Source organism: Lissotriton helveticus, chromosome 7, assembly GCF_964261635.1.
Source record: "Lissotriton helveticus chromosome 7, aLisHel1.1, whole genome shotgun sequence".
NCBI classification, from domain to species: domain Eukaryota; kingdom Metazoa; phylum Chordata; class Amphibia; order Caudata; family Salamandridae; genus Lissotriton; species Lissotriton helveticus.
This window is the reverse complement of record NC_136068.1, coordinates 49129892-49152511: the sequence shown is the minus strand read 5'-3', so window position 1 is coordinate 49152511 and position 22620 is coordinate 49129892.

Below are 22620 nucleotides of genomic sequence, written 5' to 3'. Positions count from 1 at the left end.
TTGTGGAGATTAAGCAAGCTATTGCCCAGAGTGGCAGAGTGGGACCCATGATTAGACTAGGCACCGAGGCGAGAATTATCAGGTACGGGGAAATTGAGCCCAAGACCCACCAAGACGGGAATTAAACCCTGGTCCTGGGCCAGACCTCTGCATCAGGGTCTGCCACTCTAACCATTGAGGCACACTTCATACATTTACATTTTATTGTGTGCTAGATGGAACATGTTCAAATGGACACAATTTGACATGAGATGCTTTGAAATAGCAGCAGTTAGAAAAGCAAAACATTCCAAAAGGAATTTAGATCAGTATTTTCAGGAGATGGGATCGGATAAAGATGGTATGTGCATCAGATGCGCACTGCTGTCACATCAGGCTCTAAACACGAAGGCAACACTAAAATATTCATAAAATAAAAACAAAACAGTGGCACTGAAGGAAACTAGCTTGTGTGTGGACGCGCTCACTGTGAAGGAGCAAAATGCAGTCATTCAAAGTGAAGATAACCAGTGACTAAAGTAGGCTGACCTGTTGCCCCATACTGTATGCTGTAGTGGGCTGAGGCAAAATGTGAATGGGGCAACAGCAGATCAATGGATGAACAGAGGTGGCCGAAATCCCCTAATGTAAGTATTTTATGCATATTTTAGTAAAATCAAACTATCTTGGCTAACGCCAGACCTAAAAATCACAAGCCTGTAAAATAAATCCAGTAATTTTCCATAGAAAATGAGATTGTTAAGATTGAACTTAATGTTTTTTAAGAACTATCCGCTATATGTATCAACAAACCATTTTGCATTTCCTAAATAGCGAATGTTAAGGAATCGCTATTTAGGAAATGCAAAACGGTATGTATGTACAAAATCGCTTTCCAATAGCGATTCCTTAGCATTCCTTAATTTGAGATTAGCAAATTGTCAATCGCAAATTACCCCTTCATTTCCATGGGCCAGGAGGCCCATAGGAATGAAAGTGCAATTTGCAATTAGCAATTTGCTGATCGCAAATTAGGGATTTTTCCAAGGGTGCAGGGGTGTCTCAAGAACACCCTGCTGCACCCCTGAAAAAGACATTTGGGGGCATATGGCGCACATACATGCCCTAAGGGCATGTATGGGCGTCATATGGCACCTTTGTTTTTTTTCAAAAAAGCTTTTTGATAAGAATTCGCAAATTACCACCAACTAGAAGTTGGTGGTAATTTGCTAATCCTTAATGGCATTTTTGGCATATTATTTGTTTGATACATTGCATTTAAGGAATCGCAAAATTTGCAATTCCTTAAATGCAATCGCAAAATAAGGATTAGCAAATTTTGCTATTCCTTATTTTGCATCAAACTTGTTTGATACATTCCATTTGTCTAATTAGCATTCGCAAAGGCCGAAATTCGCAGAATTTCGGCCTTTGCGAATGCTAAATAGCTTGATACATATAGCGGTAAGGGCCCTATTACGATTGCGGGCGGACAAAGTCCGCCCACCACAGTAACGGTGAACGGGACCGTCCGCCATGGTGCAGCAGTCCCGCTGTGGCCATTAGGATGCCACCGCCATGGTGGCCTCCCACATATATTGCATTGTGGCTGGCGGTGCTGTGAGTAGCACCCGCCACAATGCAATATATGCATGTTGTGCATTTGCATGCACAACCTGGCAGGCACCGCGCGATGCTTGCCACATTGTGCATGCAAATGGAAGGGGGTACCATGGGTACCCCCAAGTGAATCCCTAACCAGCCAAACCCTGGGGACCCGCAACGGGCCCCCAAAAGTCAACTCCACCTGCCTTTCCAAGGCGGGGTCTCTGCCATGGAAAGCCCTGCACCGCCACGCACCCTAATATGGATGGTGGTGTCTTGCAGATACCACCACCATATTGAAGCCCTTTTCTGCCCGGTCGCCTGTCCGACCTGCGGAAAACTATCGGGCGGTCTTTCTGTTCACTCGGGTCCCTACCGCCATCGTAATATGGTGGGGGGAAATGGTAGGCGGGCAGTGACATATGGCGGGCGGATCTCCACCGCCAGACGGGCCCCCTAAGATCGATGAATATGCACAAAGTATGCTCTTTGGGTATTTGTTAGGTCTTGGCTAAGTGCTTTTCAAGTGTTTGACAGCTCATCCTACTGCCAAGTATTCAAATAACAAACAGAGAAACTGGGTTGAAAGGGGGCAAGGGGAGGCAATAGCAACCAACTTTTATATCCTGTAAACGGTAGGAGAAAAGTTTTAACCTTGATTCCATGGAATGTGAACACTTGACTGTTAAGAATCAATAACTTAATTGTTGCTAGAAGAGACAGCAAACCATGTCACAGATAAAAACTCACAATTAGTGTGTATTCTTTCAATTCTGCAATTTGTAATAGTCCATTCTCATCCAGTTCATTATTGTCACTGTTTGGAGCAGAAAGTACCCATTTAACGCCTTAACCGGGCGTTCTATTGAGTGGGCAGGGCTACGTTAGCCGACGGCAGCACTGGCCGACGGGAGCACGGAAGGGGTTAAAGCAGTGAAGTTGCCACATATTACACCGCTCTACCTCTTGATTCCTCTCTCTTGTATGACACTGGTGGCACTCCAAGTGGAAGAAAGCTTTTGCATCTTATGTAATACTAGCGCTGGCTTTAGTTTGGTGCTACCGGTGCCACTGCACAGTGCGCCCGGGCTGGAGGAGTGCTGCATTTTCAACTATCTTACAGGATTTAAAGCATTTGCTGGAGAGTTCCTTGTGTTCCCAAGCAGTAATAACATGTCAAGATAACTTGGGTAATTAATGTACTTGCTGGAGACAAGCCAGCTGAACACTGCGACTCCTATAGGCCTCTCTCACTAATAAATGTTGATAACAAGATCTTTGCCAAGGTGCTTGCCAATCGCCTGCTATCTCTTTTGCCATTAGTCGCGAGACCGGAATCTGACTTTATTCCAAGCCACGTTACCTCTCATGATCTCCGCACCATTTTTGCGGTCATGCACTACCTAGACCCCCAAGTCTCCTCAATTGCTTTCCCGTTTGATACCAAAAAGGCGTTCAATTTTCTAGAATGGGCATATCTCTTTCTGCTGCTAGCATGCCTTGACTTAAGCCCCCAATTCATCAAACAGATTTTTATCCTATAAACTTCCACCATTGCTCGTGTGCGCCTGAACAGACTTATCTCAGATCCTTTCCTGATCACCAGAGGCATGCGACCGGGCTGTCTGCTGTCACCACTATGGTTTGCTATAGCTATGGAGCAACTGGCAGCGAGGCTCCATCAATGCCACGTGAACAGGAGTATTGGTTTTACTGCAAGAGGAGTGGTGGTCTTGATGTATGCGGATTACATCACTGTCTATGTATGCAACAGAACCTGGCCCGTGAGTAGGTAAGTAATATCGATGTTCAAAATATCGAAGTGTTTCGTGCATTGGTGCAATTCTTGAGCTACTCTAACTTTCAAATAAAGTGGTCCAAATCCTTGCTTTTCCTACTCACAGATGCCACACAGCCCTTCACCACTGAGGACCCTCTGAAATGGACAACAGATCCGATTAGATACTTAGGTATATGGCTCAGCAGAGATCCAGAGTAGCTTTGTTGAGTTAATTATGACTGTGCTGTTGACTGGTTGAAAAATAGAATACCAACATGGTAGAAATTGCCCCTGTCCATAGCTGGCTGCATTGTAATAGCAAAAATGGACATCCTCACCAAATTCCTCTACCTCTTCATAAACTTTACCCTCCCACTCACTGCTCAATTTTTCAAGAGTTTGAAATCCAACTTGGTGTTGTTATGTTGGGTGGATAAACAACCGCAGGCCTCCTACTAGCTTCTAACTTTGCCACAATCACAGGGCAGACTGGGGGCACCTGATATGACGCTGTTGGCACTGTGTGCTTGAGGTTCTGTGATTTTGCGTGCTTTTAAAGTGCATGACTTTCTTTTCTAAACATGGGTTTTTGCCATGCGTCGTGACTGCCATCTGGTGTTGCCTTTTACGTAGGCCTCAGAAGTTAGTCTGCGAGCAAAGCAGTCTGACCTTTTGTGGGTCATGTGTACATTAACTAAGGTTTCCTTCGTGCGCTGGAGTTAATTTCAGAAGCTGGCCTTTCACCTGGAATTGACCCTGCCAAGCCAATTTCCCTGCAAGATCGTTATCCACTTTCCCAATCACCATTCAAGACACTTGTTAACTTTTAAGTTTCTTTACGTTTCTGTTATCTTGCACATTATCTGAAACTACTTTTCTTTACTGTTTCTTCATTTCATGGGTTACGCTTTCAATTAAGGGTTTGTCCAGGCCTTCCAGATTATTATTTAGATATGCCTAAATATTAACTTGTGGGTTAGGACACTGTAAAATGAGCTTTACAATATGATGCTGTGCGATGTCATGTATTTTCTATTGGTTGAATTTTGGTGCAGGAGCGTGCATTTTAAATGTACCTTTTTGTGTATAAATAGGGATGTCTCGCCTTAGTAAAATTGGGCAGTTTCTTGAGTTGTACACCGTGTTGTATTGCTGGGATTTCTGCTACTAGCTGCAGCTAATAAATTTGATCTCTGAAGCCACCTAGAAGTATTCCGTGTCTCTGTATACCAAGGCAAGGGAACCCAGAGGACTTTGGGCGTGTCCCTGGCGCCGCTGGGTACTTGAAATCCCAGTTTTTCATGCTCAAGCTCATTTTCCCCACTACTCAGCCGAAACCAATTGAGACAGCGTTGTTTCCCCCATAAAAAGCACCTAGGGCAGAGATCGACATGGTCAAGTGCTTGCGCTGGGCATGGAAGGGAGGGGTTTGAGCGGGCGGGCAGGACTATCGCTCCTGTGTTCTCCCTCTTTACCCCTTGATAACAATCCCACCATACCTGCACTACAGGAAAGGGGCACCAAAACACGAGCAAGTCAGCGCAATATCAGAGTGTTCTTGGACCTCTATCCTGATGATCAATTCATTCCACCATTTGAAGATATGTCATTCCCTACTCCCACCTTACTGGACACATTAATATATTATCAATTATGAGCCACTTGCCGTGCATCACATGTCACCTTCCATGCCCCCCGCATTGACCCACCCAGAACTAGAATACATGCTCACCTCCCCTTCACCAGGCAAACCTATATCTCACTTATACAATCACATGCAGCTCTCTTCGCCACTCACTTCCCCGAAGGCACTTGAGACTTGGAACACAGACATAGATCCTCCCGTAACAGACGAGCAGTGGTCATTCTGTTGCAGCAAACTAGAACTTCTCTCCACAAACTATAGGCTGTGCCTCATACACTTCAAATTCATACAAAGATTATGCTGCACACCACTTCAACTTTTCTAAATGGGGTTGGTCTCTGACTCCCACTGTCTGAGATGTCACTCACCGCAGGCAACCTTCATCCACCTTGTATGGTATTGTCAGAAGGTGGCGGACTTCTAGGAGGAAGTCTGCACTATGATACATTGTCAGCTGTCCAATACATTCAATCACTGGATCTTCACCCACCTGTGCCCCCATGGTTGGCTTCGTGATATACGTGAAAGAGAGAATGCTATCTGGGCGGGCTGTCTCTAGATTCTCTGCTTAAACAGACATCTTTGCGGGTGCTGTCCCTTTGCATTCCTTGATGTTCAGTCTCAGTATTTGTGCTGGCCACTAAAGATGGTTGTTTGTTTGAACAGGTGCGCAGGCTTTTTTGGTACACAGAGTCCTGTTTCACAATGCGTTTGATTCCACAGTTTTTAAACGTCTCCTTTCCTTCAACATTTCAACAGCCTACCATTCATGACCTCCCAATGCCAGGGCCTTACTAGCCATTCTGCAACTCTGACATTTTTGCTGGAGGCCTCAGCGTAAGGTGATGTCTTTCAGAGGAGTTCTGGTCACCATCCATGACAGTGTGCATCACCCCATGGTGCAGGGACTTAATATCGATGTATAAACATCGACTGGCTCCAATATCAATGTAAAAATATCGTGGGTGAGAAATATCACCAGAAAAAATAAGGTGGTCAAGAATATCAATTGGTAGATAAGTAATATCGATGCTTAAAATATTGAAGTGTTTAATATTGTTTGTAAAAAAAATAGTTGCTAAAATTATTCATTTTTTATTAATGTTATATATTTAAGTATATATTTTATATGTATGCGTTTTTTTATAAGAATTGTTTGTATATATTTGAAATGTGTAACATTTTTAGTGGTTATTAATTTTTTATTTATTAGAATTTTGCGTTTTTAGTACTGTAGCGGGTTGTGGGTTTATAGGGGAAAAGGGTGAGAAGTAATTTAAATAAATTACATTTATTTATTATTTTTAGTGGTTATTACATTTTTTATTTGAATTTTGCATTTTTAGTACTGTAGCGGGTTGTGGGTTTATAGGGGAATAGGGTGGGAAGTAATTTAATTATATTTAATGTATTGAATTTTTTGAATGTATTAATATTTGTTTTATTGAGATGTTATAGTGTTAAATGTGGAAAGTTATTTTTATGAATTCATTATTAATTTGTTGTTTATAATTTTTAATTATTTAATTGGCAATTAAATATTGTAATTGTGTAAATAACTTTGGTGTGTGTTGTGGTATGCATAGGTGTAAATGATGGGAAGGGTGGGAGGTAATTTATTTTTAATTGATGATTTATTAATTTGTTGTTAATTAAAAAAAAATTAGTAAATCATTATGGCATTTGTGTAATCATTTTAATGTGTGTGTTGTGGTATGTATAGGTGTAAATGGTTGGAAGAAATTAATTTTTAATTGATGATTTAATAATTATTTGTTAATTACTTTGAAATAATTAATTAGTAATTAATTATGGTAATTGTGTAATTAGTTTTAGGTGTGTGTTGCGGTACTTATAGTTGTAAATGGTGGGAAAGGTGAGAAGTAATTTATTTATAATTGATTATTTAATAATTAGTTGTTTATTAATTTGAATTAATTAATTAGTAATTAATTCTGTTCATTTTGAAAATAGGTTTAGGTGTGTGTTGTAGTGTTTAAAGGTGTAAATGCTGGTAAGGGTAGGAAGTCTTTTATTTTTAGTTGATAAATGAATAATTCTTTAATTCATTTAAATTAATTAATTTGAAATTAAATATGATAATTGTGTAATTAGTTTTAGGTGTGTGTTGTGGATATTATAGTATTAAAGCATGTGTATTCAATGAATGTTTTTTTATTAATCATATTTGTAATTGATTATTAATTATGATAATTGTGGAAATAAATGTAGAAAAAGTTTTAAGTGTTTTTGTATTGGTATGGTGTTCTAAGGTAGGAAACAAAATAAATATATTTATGTTTTACATAATCGTGGTAATATTTGCTCATTTTAAATATTTATTGTTTTTACATGTATTTATTAATGTTTTATATATAATATTTGCACCATTTTGTTATATGGAATTTATATTATGTGTGTTTATTTTATATGTTTATTATATTTATATGTATATTTGTTAAATATTGTTTATTTTTATGATCTTTAAAAAATTCTATTGTTTAAATGTTATTATTAATTTTTGTTTCTCTGCTATCCAGCACTTTCCCTACTGTTGCACTCACTGAAGAGGAAATAGTAATTTTTACCCATTCGCTATCCAGCGGTTTCCATACTGTTGCACATACTGGAGAGGGAATAGTAATTTTTACCCCTCCGCTATCCAGCACTTTCCCTATTGTATCTTTTACTGGAGTGGGAATAGTAATTTTTACCCCTCCGCTATCCAGCACTTTCCCTACTGTTGCACTCACTGGAGTGGGAATAGTAATTTCTACTCCTCCACTATCCAACATTTTCCCTACTGTTGCATTTATTGTATATTTTAATTTTTTGAAATAATTTAATGTTTTAAATTATTATAGAATATTTGTTATTTTGAAATATCGAAAAATATATATATATTATTTGTATATAATTTTAAAGGTAAAAAATTCAATAAAGATAATATCTAAATAAATATATATATATATGTATAACATATTATGTTTTTTGTTTTTACATTTTTTAATTTAGTTTTGTGTTCAAAATGATTTTATTGAATTTCAGAGAAAAAACACAAAGATACATACAGAAAAAATACAAGTTATATCATTAAATTTCATGCAAGTAAATAAAAACATTCATAAATAGTCAGTCATAAAGAGTACAATGCAAAATACAATCATCGACCAAAGGGTAACCTAAAAAAGGGAGGGAAGGAGAAGGGATATGGGAAAGATACATTTCATAGCATAATAAACGAAATAAATAGAGTTACCAATAATAAGTTAAGAAAGCGTATAACAATAAACAAATAAAATAGGAACAGTGAAAGAACATAGATCATGACTTTAAATAGGAATCAATAGGAGACCAAAAGGATTGAAAATGCAAGGAATTATGAGAAACACCTTGTAACGATAACTGAGCACCTCTTCTTGTAAAGATAATCCAAGACCACCAAGCATGAACTGAAAGAGAAGTAGCATCCGTCCAACAAAAAGTAATTGATTTTAACGCAGCCGAAACCAAAAAATTAAATAACTTTGCTTTAGCATCATCAAGAGGCTGAATCAAAAGAACAGATTTACAAATTAACAATTTATAAGAAAGTAAATCAGAAATAGGCAAAATATTCAATATTACATTCCAAACTTCAGACCAAAATTTCATAATAATAGGACAGTCAAATAACATATGACGTAAAGATCCAGGATGCAAATTACAATGCCAACATAGATTCGATGGTAATAGCTTAGCTTGAAATAAACGTAATGGAGTCCATAAAGAATTAAACATAATGTAAGCATTGGTTTGATAAATTGAAACTGGTAGCCATCCAGAAATACTATTAGACCAAATTAATGACCAGGAATCAGTTGACAGGGAAATGGAAAGTTCAGTATTCCAAAAATTGGATATAGTATCAACATTGGAGCCTAATGAAAAGGTAAGTTTTTTATAAAATACAGAAACTGCATTAGAAGATACAGACACAGTATTGAGATAAATTAAAAAATCAGCGGAGGAAATAGATGGAATACCATTTGGGAAGGAATCTAAAATAGAATTACACAAAAATTGATATTTTAACAAATCTGACTTAGGTAAGTTGAATTTTAATTGGAGTTGTGCAAATGAAATAAACGCACCATCTAAGAAAACATCTTTTAGATAAAAAATGCCTTTATCAATCCAAGAGGACCAAAAAGAGACATTTCTATTTAATTTTATTAAAGCGCTATGCCATAAAGACAAATGCACCATAGAAAGTAAAGGAGATTCAAAATTAGAGTCCAAATCATTAAAAATTAATCTTGATGATTTAACTATGGACGAGGAATGTACAACCTTGGAGGTATGAGACATGGTTAACAGGGAGGGTAATAGAAAAGGCTTATCAAGGCTGTTTTCAATATGAAACCAAATAGGAGGATTACTAATAGGTGAAATATTAAACCATAACGAACTCTGTTAAAGGATAAAAGCCTTGTGGTATAAATAAAAATCCGGCAAGGCAAAACCAACTTGGCATTTAGGTATCTTCAATTTTTTATAAGCAATCCGAGGAGGTTTATTATTCCAAAAATTTTTCGACAGTAGTTTATCAATATCTTTATAAAATTTGAGTGGCAATTGAGTGGGTATCATTGCAAGGGAATAAAACCTTTTTGGGGCAATATTCATTTTTATAGATTCCATTCTTCCCCACCAGGACAGATGAAGGGAAGACCATTTGGAAGTTTTTTGCTTAACATAATCAATTATAAAATCACAATTGGACTTTAAGGTAGAATGCAAGGATGATGAAAATAATATACCAAGATATTTCAACTTATGTTTTTGCCAAACAATATCTGAAGAAGGCAACATATCAGGAGTGCATAGCATATTTAAAGGGAAAAATTCAGTTTTACTAACATTTAACTTATATCCTGATACAGCTGAATATTTGGCAATAATATCAAGCAAAAATGGCACAGACGAAGTAGGATTACTAATAAATAATAACACATCATCAGCATATGCCAAAGTTTTAACAGTAACATCTTTAACAGTGATACCTTGAATATCTTCACATTTACGAATGAAATTAAGAAAAGGTTCAATTCCCAATAAAAATAAAAGAGGGGATAGAGGACAGCCCTGACGCGTGCCTCTAAAAAGGGAAAATTGGTGAGAAATCTGACCATTAATAAACAATCGAGCAGTGGGAGCATAATATAAAGCGGAAACTATACGAATAACGGAGGGTCCAAAATTAAAAGATAATAAAGTTTTAAATAAAAACTGCCAATGGATTTTATCAAAGGCTTTTTCTGCATCTAAGGCCATAACACCAACAGGGACAAGGAGAGAGGAGCTTTGTTCAATGACATGTAATAACGTTCTACTATTGTTAGCAGAATATCTATTTTTCATAAAACCAGATTGGTCGGGGTGGATAATAGAATGAAGGATAGGAGCTAATCTAGAGGCAAGGATTTTAGCATATAATTTACAATCTTGATTAATCAGAGAAATGGGACGATAATTAGCGACAAGGGTAGGGTTCTTATCAGGTTTGGGAAGTACAACAATTAAGGCTTCTGAAAAAGAGCCCGAAATAGTACCTGAGGAACAAAAATGGGAAAAAATCTGATACAAATAAGCTAATAGATGAATTTGAAATTCTTTATAAAATTTGGCAGGAATGCCATCAGGACCAAGAGATTTATTTTTTGGAAGTGACTTAATGGCAGCCAGGATTTCATCAGTAGTAATTGGTGAGTCTAACCCAAGTCTATCAGAGGGAGAAATATGAGGTAAATTAGAAGAATTAAAAAAAGCATCAATTATAGAGTCATCACAAAGATCTGGTTTATTATATAAGGTGGAGTAAAAATGTAAAAATTCTTGAGCAATATCATTGTGGGAAAGTGCAATTTTACCTTGAGGACCTTGAATGGAGGTAATCTGTGTTTTATCCCTTTTAACACGCAGGTAATTAGCGAGGAGCTTACCAGACCTATTGGAATTAAAGCGGAATCTAGCATTTGATTTAGAAAGCTGGATCCCAGCCCTAGTACTAAGAATAGCATTAAATTCATATCTAAGTTTTTGTAGTGTAAGTTTACATTGAGGATCACAAGAAGTAATAAATAAACGTTCAAAATTAGCTATTTGCTTCTCTAAAGATTTGATATTAGAATTAAATTTCTTATTCTCATGTGCCATAATAGAAATTGTAGAACCTCTGATATAAGCTTTAAATGCATCCCACCGATTAATAACAGAGGTAGAGTCTTCCGGATTGAATATAAAATAATTTTGAATCGCTTGTAACAATTTGGGTTTGTGAGAGTTATTAAGGACAATGTCAGTATTCATACGCTATCTAGACTGCTTAGCAAAAGAGGACGCAACATTTAAAACAAAAGAAATCATGGCATGGTCTGATATGTCAATAGTACCAATAGTAGGATTATTTGCAAATTGAATTAGAGAGGGGGAAAGTAAAAAATAATCAATTCTGGAATGGGAATTATGAGGATTGGAGAAAAAAGAAAACTCCTCACCAGTGGGATAGTGTAATCTCCAAATATCAGCTAACTTAGTTGTATGAAGAAAGGTTTTAAAGGCATGGAAAATCTTGGATGGACGAAATCTAGAGGTAGATAATCAATCTAGCAAGGGGTCAGCAAAAACATTAAGATCACCCCCAAGAATCAAAGGCACTTTTCCCAACTTTAAAACTTCAGTAGTAACTGTAGCCCAAAAAACAGGGTAATCTGCTGTGGGGCCATAAACATTAAACAAAAAGAAAATAGAGTCATGAATTTTGATTTTAACTATAATATATCTGCCTTCAGAATCTGAAATCTTATTAAGAATTTGACAATGCAGTTTTTTAGCAAAGAAAATAGCGACCCCATTCTTTTTACCTTTAGCAGGTGAGGAGACAATAGAATCTACCCATTTTTTTTTCATGTACTGTAAGACTTTATCCTCAACATGCGTTTCTTGAACAAAACAAATATCAGCTTTACAACTACCTAAATAATCTAGAACTTTCGTACGTTTTATTGGGTGTCTTAAACCCTTTACATTCAGAGAAACAACTTTAATATTATGAATGCTAGCCATTAAGATTTAGGAGGAAGGAAAGAAAGGAATCAGAACAAGAAGAGGGAAGAAATAGCCAAGTCAAAAGAGTAACTCTATGCGGAAAATAGGAAAGGGAGAAACAAAAAAGAGAGAAGAACGAACAAACAAGAAACATGAATAAAGACAAGGAAACGCACACCCGTTCCTCAAGCATGGCCAGTAACCGTTGGAGCCCAAGAATAAAATTATGTAGAGATGTGACACATAAGTCAGACGAGACTAATTCAAGAATTAGGATCCTGAGTATCCATGGACGGAGGAGCTTGTTGTTCAAGGAATAGTCGAAGATCTTCCGGACGCTGAAAAGATTTGGAGATATTGTCTTTCCATACACGCATTGTAGAAGGATCAAAGAGGCCATATTTGAAACCAAGGCTCCTCAGCTGCGGACGAAGGGAAGAAAACTCTTTACGAATAGCCACAGTTTCTTTAGCAAAATTCTGGTGAATAAAGATTTTGGTTCCATTCACCAACAACGACAGGATTTCTCTCACAGCTTTTCGAATGAGAATCAAATGATGATGACGCAGCACCTTGAATATCATTTGCCTTGGCTTAGTATGACGAGGATTCCGATGTGATGGGACTCTATGGGCTTTGTCAATCTCAAATTTTTTGGAAAATTTAATATTCAAAAGGCCAGGTAAAAGAGATTCTAGATATAGACGACAATTGGTCCCTTCAACATCTTCAGGCAAATTAAAAATACGTAGATTATATTGCCTATTGCGATTTTCCATGTCCAGCAGTTGAGTATGCATCGGAACAATTTTGGCCATTAAAGGTGTGAAAGCGTCCAGCTTGTTTTTGTTGTCTTGAATTTTAATGACATTGTCAGAAACCTTCATTGAAATAGAAGCCATATCTTTCCGAACATTTTTGACTTCTGAGGCAATAGTGTCAGTATTCATGCGTAACCCTTTAATTTCCTCCAATATTAGCGCAAGAGAAGGTTCTGAGGATTCTACAACCTTAGATTTGGTTGGAGGAGGAGAAACCTGCTGCTTCCTTTTATTAGTGGTTGAATGTTTAGAATCCATTCTGAAGTGTGAAAATTATTCACTAAGACGTAGGAATAATAAAATGAAGAAAAACCACCTCAAAAAGTGAGAGAAATGAGGTAAATAGGGACAAAAACGTCAAAAATCTCCTCAAAACTACAGGTGCAGCAGCTAAATTGGACTGGAGGCGTGGCTAGGCCCAAGCCAGGCTCTGTCATAGATATTGCTCCGCCCCCAGACACTCAAAGCCGGCAGTACTTACAAGTGCAGCTGGGAACAGGAACCATGGAGCCAGAAAAACACTTTCAACGAAGGAATTCGTCTGAAAACTACTCCACAGGTATGAGATAACATTAGGAGGCAAGCGCCGGTATTTTCGCCGACTTTGTGACAGGGAATCGTCGTTAAAAAGCAATTACGGGCTGTGGTGATCACGGAGCTCCGGTGGCGGCGGCCATCTTGGTTGACGCGCTCGCACGTCTCCTCTTTTTAATTTAGAATTATTTGTAATATTTAGTTAAAATGTTTATTAATTTCAATTTAGTTTGTTAGAAATAATAATATTATTTAATATTTATAATATATTTTATTTTATCCTATATATATTTTAAATTCAATATTTTTTACATTTAGATTTTTTACTTGAATGTTTTTTAATCAATATTTTTGTACTTACTTCTTTAAGTATAGGGAGTCGATATATTTGAATTCTATATTTTTTCTTTGATATTTAGAAAATCGATGTTTGTTACATCGATATTCAATCATGAACCCACCCCATTCTACTCACTCTAGAATGGGACCATGGACAATTAACCACATGGGGAACATGGCGGCCGGTTAGTCCAACCGTAAGCTCTCTCCGTAAACCTCCCGACTTTGCCTCAAAATAGACACTTCCATGAATACCCTGAGCCTAGAAACCGATATGGGACATGGTGTTTAATGGTGCAAGTTGTGTGTAGTTATTTCTTTACTTCCCGTTTACCTCAGTTTTCGAGTCTCGGAAGTTTTGCTTCTTTTGCGGGTGGCACGGGCTGTGATCCCCAAGCCGCGGTGAGAGAGAGGCAGCTCAGCTGTGACGCACCCACGATCGTGGTGGTTGCCGCCTTCTTTCTGCCGGATTTGTTGTTCCTGAGGCGCGGCAAGGCCAGTGGCCTTCTGTAGGATTTTGCTGCATTTGGGCTCAGTTGAAGTGGTGTGGTGGGGGTCTCGGCATGGGGAGCAGTGGTACCGGAGCAGCAGCAGAGCCAGAGGATAAAGGCTCTTGGCACAGAGTCTTGTTTGGTATCTTGCTTTGCATAGTGCTTTGCTTTTCTTTAATTTCATTGTGAAAGGAGTAATCTGCAAGTTGATTTCTATTATGACTTTGCACTCAGAGACCTGGCAGATTGGCAGGAGTGAGTGAAAAGTATTTAACACTTTGGATTTAAGGCGGTTCACTTTCAGGTTTTTTTCCCTTCTGATAAATTTTTTTAACGGTCCGGTTGTAACGCAAGGAAGTGGTGAGGACTCCAGTGTTGACTTTGGTATTTTGTGACGCAGTCTGGCAGGGGAGGTGTTGGCCTGCCCCCTCGTGGCTCTGGGGGTCAACAGTACAAAATTGCTTATAACATTGCTGCCAAGAGGCGGGCAGCTGCTCGTATTTCTCTATGGGGTATTGCAGGAAGAACTTGTTGTACTTACCTCTTTCAAGAGAGTACGCTCACCCCCCTACTGAAACGAGTGGATATAAGATTGCTACCTGCGTCCCCTTTTTGAATTGCGTGGGGGGTGCAACATTAAGTCCCCCATTAGGACCACCACTAATTTACCTCAGTCAGTAGTTACCACTGCCTCTCCTATACACCCTCACATGAGCCCCAGACGTTCAAAGGATTGTCCCCTGACAACCCGCCCTCACAACAACATACCCCCCGGAAGAAGGGAATAGGCAGAGGTACAAGTAAACAATTGAGTTTTAGTGATGGTCATAGTCAGACCAATATACCACAGACCCTGAAACTAGAATTAAAACTAGAAGTGAGCCTATTGAGCCTACCACTAATTCTGAAAGTACAGCCGAGTCTACGGTCTCACCAGAGCAAATTACTAAATTTGATGCCGCCCCAGAAGGAGAGGGGGGAGATCTTCCCAGTCAATATACTTTAAGAAATAAAATATTTGAATGTGGAATTTTGCCTGATTTAAAGACTGGAAGCGCAGTTGTTAAAAGATTGAGCAAGAAGACAGGGGGTAAGGCAAGGAGTAAGCCCTCTCTTGTTTCTCACCTCTCTGGCTCCTCCTCCGTCGCACCTCCATCTAGACAGCTACGGAAAAAAATCACTCAAGTGAAAATACCGCCCTCTCTTAGATCCTTTTTTAAGGTAAGATCAACAAGTTTGGGGGGTAAATACACCCGAGCCAGAAAGGCAGTTACTATCCCAAGTAATCAAGAAATTAGTGGATCCTAGAATGGCTAATTTGGGAGAGAGAGTTGTGGAAAGTACTGGAACTGTACAGGAGACTGACGTGAATTTTCCAACATCAAATAGATTCCAAGTTTTAAGTTTGGAGCATGAAGAGCAGGTTGATGCTAGTCAGTCATCTTCTGAACCACAAAATGCTAACCTCTCAGAACTGATGACGATGCTAGGGAATCTCACATCTGAAATTAGAAGTAAATTTGCAATCTCAGAACAGAACCAAGCAAAAATACAACATACCTGTGAGGGGCTAGAAGTGAAAGTTTCTGCCATTACAGAGAGGATCTGCTTGATTGAGACATCTGTGGAGGCCTTAATAAAGAAGTAGAGACAAATCGCTTTGAAATCTCATCGTTAAAATCCAGTGAAAAATGATTGATGGATAAAATTGATGCCTTAGAAAACAATAGCAGACGGAACACTATAAAGGTGCTAAATGTTCTTGAGGGTCTGGTGGGTGACATTATCAAAAGTTTCTTTATTAGGCTGCTGAAAGTGTTTATTCCCTCCATTGACTCCCTATGTTTGGAGGCAGATATCCAGAGAATCCATAGAGATCCTTTTACAAAACATACTAATAGGACAACTCCTAGAAGAATTTTGGTAGACTTTAAAACATACCTCTTGAAAGAGGGGATTCTATCTGAGGCGCTTAAAGCTGTCTCCTTTACTAAGGGGGCTTGGTCAATTCGAATTAAGTCAGACTTGTCTAGAATTACCCAAGATAGACAATGGGAACTGGGGAAATTTATACCAATTCTAAGATCCCTAGGAGCTTCCCCACAGCTAAGATTCCCAGCTTTCTTAAAATTAATGTGGAACAACAAAATGACTAACTTTAGAGACCCGAAGGAGGTGAGAAACTTAATTGACCAAATAAAGGCCAAAGGGTAAAGCGTTTTTTTTGCATAGTAGCATAATGTAATATATATGTTATCCGGAGGTTGAAGAACCGGGTTTTAACCCAGCGGTGCCAGGGGCATGCCCAAAGTCTTCGGATTCGCCTGTCTTGGTATACAGAGACACGGAATACTTCTGGATGGCGTCAAAGAACAAATTTCGTCAAAGAACAAATTTATTAGCTGCAGCTAGTAACAGTAATCCCAGCAATACAACACGGTGTACAACTCAGGAGACTGCTCAACTTTCGTAAAGCAAGACATCACTTTTTATCCACATTTTGCTCATTATAAATGCACACCCACTGCGACAAATACTGACAAATGAAATACATTTTCCCACACATTATCACAACGTAAAAGCTCGATTTACATTGTACCAACCCACAAGTTAATTACTAGGAATGTCCCAAAATCAATTTCTACAAGTCGGACAAACCCATAATTGAAAGCACTATCCATGTAATGAAAAGTCATAAGAAAAGGAAACAGTTCAGATGCTGAATAGGATAAAATATGTACAAGAGCACTAAAGTTAACGATATCCTGAACATTGATTGGCAATCTCAGACAACGATCAGCCAGGGAAATTGGCTTTGCAAAGGGTCAGTTTCAGGTGACGGGGTCAGCGTCCTGCAGTTCACTCACAAGTCAGAAAAGGCCTAGTTAATGCGTACATGAACAACGAAGCCCATTCAACTTTGTTTGTTCGGTTACCTCCACAGGCCTACGTGAGGGCAACACAAAATGGCGTCACGGACAACTGAAACAAAATGGAGTCCGGTTCGAGAATCACAGAACCTCAGACCCTCCTTTTGCCATTACGTAGGCAATAAACTAAACTCATGTCAATCTGAATCCAGGTCTATATCTATTCTCATCAGGTCATCAAGGTGTTGCTGTAGCATCATCTTCTTATCCTTCACTTCTCTCAGGACAGGTCTTCTCACACACATCGTAGCACAAAGACTACAAATGGCGGGACCACACTGGATGCACAAACAACATGAGAAAAGGATAGCTTAAGCCATACCAAGGAACATCAGAATCTTCCATCCCCATCTGGACAACAGTCTCCAAATCCATCCAGTCAATGACCAGTTCCCTTCGTCTACATGTAACGACTCAGCGGACTTATATAACTTCATGATGGCTTGGTACACTGTCGGGGCATTATCTGGTATGAAAACACAGCAACTAGACCCGATCAATTTACATACCCCACCTCTATCTGCTAATATAATATCTAAAACCCTACGGTTTTGTAACGTCATAAGACGATCCGCCTGAAGCTCAGCTGTAATATTGCTAAGAGCACCTACAGTTTCATTTATAGTGGCCTAAACCACTCTCGTAAGCTGTCGAATATTCCTACTATTGGCCATAGGACACCAACAGGGCACACAACCCTTGAAGAAGTCTCCAGCTTCTTGTGCGACAGTATCTTTCGCATCGATGACACCTCTACCATATCTTGTCTTATGGTAATTGAAAACAGCAGTGTATGTAGGGGGAAGAAAAAATGCCACATAACATGTACCTGAAAAATCAGGTGGCAACCATGTATATGCTCTGTCGTGACAAACAAAATATGTGCCTTTAGCTGGCACAAACGGTGGAGAACTCTGGGATGCACAAGACATAGGTGTGAACACACACACTCTTACCAAGCTGAGCTCTCGGATTCTGACCATTACCTTGAAGACAAAGATAACCTCGGTGGGGTACAATCCGAATAGGGGGAGACCTTTTTTTGTCTCTCCTTCTCTGTCAGACTAATGCTATATCCAGTCTTGTTCCAACCAGTATATGCTCGTACTTCATCCTTAGGGATAGCATTATACGCATCGATATCTTTGATCATATCTACTATTCCCTGTATCAAAGCATTGTTACTCGCATTATCTTTGACGGAACGTTAAGGAGATGCTTCATTCGCATAAATAAACATTGCTTGGAGTGCCCATACTGACCCATTAAGCGAAAAAGGCAAAACCAAATATGGCATTCCCTTATCTGTCGTATGAGGCATAAGACCACATACCCAGCAGTTCGTTGTATTTACTACTAGCTGATGCTGATGCAACAACTGTATAAATGAATTGTTAACAAATTCTGATCTTGGTGTCTGCTCATGTTCAGGCAAACTGTGAAACTCATACGAAGGAACAGTAGGAAAAGAAAGAGTAGGTTGGGACGTAGGTACAGGCGTCTGTTGTGTAACATAGACAATCCAACCCACTCAAGCCAATGTAATATTCAAAAGCATCAAGAAACACAATATTAAAAAACATTTGCTACGAACCAATGTACACATTTTCATTTTAAAATCAATTCTCTCAACACTTTTCTCAGATACAAAAGACTCCATCCTCTAACGTGCTGCTCACAGCTATTACCTTCTTCACTTAAGTGTGAGTCAAGATCGTGCTAACGACCAAGAACCACAGACTTTTCGTCAATTCGCGGCTCACCCCTTAAGACTGTACCGCGACCCTGCAGCTGAGTCCGGATGGTGACTCGAAAAAGAAAAAGAAAAATAGTCTCTTGTCTGAAAAAGGTGTAACTCATAACAAAAATTCAAATTTTATTCGTCCATTTATTTGTCCTTTCTCGGTCTTAGGTTGTAGCGCTCTTTGCCAGGCACAGTTTGCTCTTGAAAAAGTGTTTCCCGATCCGTTGTATCCAATCTTAGATGTGGAGGCACAGCAGCCTGTAAAATATCATCGTCCACACGTTCTGACTGAGTCCAATCCAAATGTGCGTCACTAAAAGGTACGAATCTAGGAATTCTTTCACATTCAGAATCAGCTATACCTCCCCACACCCACTTGTCATACGGTAAGGGCAATGGAACCTTCTTACAATGGGCACCATGTACCCAATTCTTTTTACCAGCTACTCTAACTGCAGTCCGAGTTGACAATAACACTAAATGCGGTCCAGTCCACCTTGGCTCCAAGTTCTTAGTTCGTTGGAAATTTTTGGTAAGAACGTAGTCACCAGGTTGAATTGTGTGGCCTGGATCCACAGTCGCTGTCGGTAAGCTGTCATAGACCTGTTGGTGGAGAACAGGTAATTTAGCAGTCAAGTCATGTAAGTAATCCACCAACATAGGGTACTCAATGTCACTGTATTTCTTAGGCCTGGCACACCCCAAACATTGGCCGGATGACCAAAAACAATTTCATATGGGCTAAGTCCCACACGAGAATGTACTGTCGTCCTTGTTGACAAAAGGGCCAATGGCAAGGCATCTGGCCATGTGAGACCAGTGCTCGCTTGTATTTTAGCTAACTTCAATTTCAGAGTGCCATTATAGCATTCAACAAGTCCAGCGGACTGGGGGTGATTCGCAGCATGAAATTTCTGATTGATACCCAAACCCGCACACACTTTCTTCATGATCTGGCCCACGAATTCACTTCCATTGTCGCTCCATACCATTCTCGGCAAACCATACCTAGGGAAATACTCTTTGAGCAAAACCTTGGCTGTAGACAAGGCAGTATTATCCTTTAGTGGGTAGGCCTCTATCCATCTGGAAAAGGCACAAACGACCACAAGGACATACTTTAAGTTATTGCATCTCTCCATGTGAATGTAATCTAACTGTATCACTTCAAACGGATACGTTGGGGGAGCAAAATGACCAGGTGGAGTTGGAGTTCCCTTTCCAGGATTATACATCAGACAAATCATACAATGCTTCACCAAATTCTCAGCACATTTAGGTATTCCAGCATTCTGCCATACTGGAGCCAACAACTTGCATATCCCTTTCGAACTAATGTGAGCCATTCCATGAGCCTTAGTAACCACTGGGAGCACATACGCATCAGGCAACAACCATCGCTGGTGCTCCGACAACTCAACCCAACAACCTGTCGAATCCAACATACCCGTAGTTTCTCTCCACACACTCACTTCTTTTTCTGTAGCTTCAGCCTGAATCAACTTCACACTTTCTATTGTGTCTTCACACATTCCACCAGCCATAACCCATCTAGCAGGGCCCGCAACATACATTCGACTCGTCACATCCTTCGCTGTTTCTTTCGCAACTTCATCTGCAAACGCATTCCCTCGACCCACATCATCCACAACCTTTCTAGGCGCACTACACTTCACAATTGCAATCTGCTTTGGCACAATTAGTGATTCAAGAAGTTCATTCACTAATTGTCCATGCTGAATTTTCGTACCGTGGGAAGTAAGAAATCCTCTCTCTCTCCACAAGCGGCCGAAGCTATGGGCCACACCAAACACATACTGGCTATCAGTATAAACATTCACTCGCTTTCCTTCTGACAACACACACGCTCTAGTCAATGCTATTAACTCTGCTGCTTGCGCTGAATTCTGTGCTATACGTGCTGTTTCAACAACTGTATGTAAAGTTGTGACAGCATATGCTGCAGTCAACTCTCCATTCGAAAGCTTAAAACAGTCACCCATCCACCCATAGGGTACCATCAGCATTGGAAAGAGGAGTATCTTTTAAATCAACTCTAGCCTTCGTTTCCTCCTCTGTCCGGAGAAGACAATCATGCTGTTCCTGAACATCTGTCTCTACAGAAATCGGTAACAGCATAGCTGGATTCAACACATTGCACCTTTTGATGTGCACATGGCTAGCCAAAAGCTTCAACTCATATCCTGACAGAAGTGCACTAGTAAGGTGCTGAGTCTTCGTCCTATTCAGTAGAGTATCCACTGCATGTGGGACCATCGCAATCAACGTATTATCCAATACCAAACCAGCAGACTGTCGAATAGAAACAGCCGCTGCCGCTGTAGCTCTCAGACAACTCGGCAACGCCCTAACTACTGGATCTAACGTAGCTGAAAAATACGCACATGGGCGCTGCTTGTCTCCAAATCGTTGCGTCAACACTGACAATGCACAACCTTCTCTCTCGTGTACATACAGTGTGAAAGGTTTACTGTAGTCTGGGGTACCCAATACCGGAGCAGAACACAATGCATCACGTAATTCAGAAAAACTCTTATGACATTCATCAGACCAAGGGAGAGGATACGGAGTATCTTTAAGAGTCAGCGCCAAAAGAGGTTTTGCTAACAAGGAAAAATTCGGGATCCATTGTCTACAATACGAGGTGATACCTAAAAAGGCACGCACTTCTCTCTGTGTGGATGGTACAGTCATTTGGGCAATCGCTTGAATTCGTTCTGGGGTCAATCGTCTTCCCTCCTTCGACAAGAGATGACCTAAGTAGGTTACTTCTTGGCGGCAATACTGTAACTTTGAAGGTGACACTTTATGATGAAGGTCAGACAAATGTCGTAACAAAGAAAGAGTAGCTTCTTTACAAATCTCTTCATCATCAGCAGCAACCAGCAGATCATCAACATACTGGATAAGAGTAGCACCAGAAGGCAACACAAAATTATCAAGCTGAGTTTTCAACGCCTGACTATAGATGGAGGGACGTTCACAATAACTTTGAGGAGCTCTCTTAAACCGGAAGCTGCGGCCTCCTAAAGTGAAGCCAAAAATATCTCTACTTTCCTCAGCGATCGGAATGCTAAAGAAAGCATTCTTCCAATCGATAACTGAAAACCAAGCAGCTGAAGCAGGGATCAGAGTCAACAAAGCAGTGATATCCGGGACAACAGGAAACTGTGGCACAACAATCGTATTCACTTCTCGAAGATCGATCACAAACCGATACACAGGTGGCTGAGAAGCATCAGTACGCTTAAGGACAGGCAAAACAGGACTGTTACACACATTACCTCTCGTTTCTTCAACTACACCCTTCTCAACCAAATCATAAATAATCGCTAACAGAGCTCTCTCGCCTTCACTAGATATTTTATATTGGGGAATACGAGGTAGTCTAGCATTTGACTTACGGGTGACAACATAGGGTGGAATCTGCAAGAGACCAACATCATTGGGACCTGTAGCCCAAAGTGTATCAGGAAGAGAACGCAATTCCAGTGGAAGACAATCTTTAGACAAATACATCGGGGAAATCACTTTCTTACCCATCGTAAGATGTACTCCCGAAGGAGAGCAATGTAATGTTGCGTGCAATCTTTTCAGCAAGTCCAAACCCAACAGATTCTCACCACAACCAGTCGTTAGAAT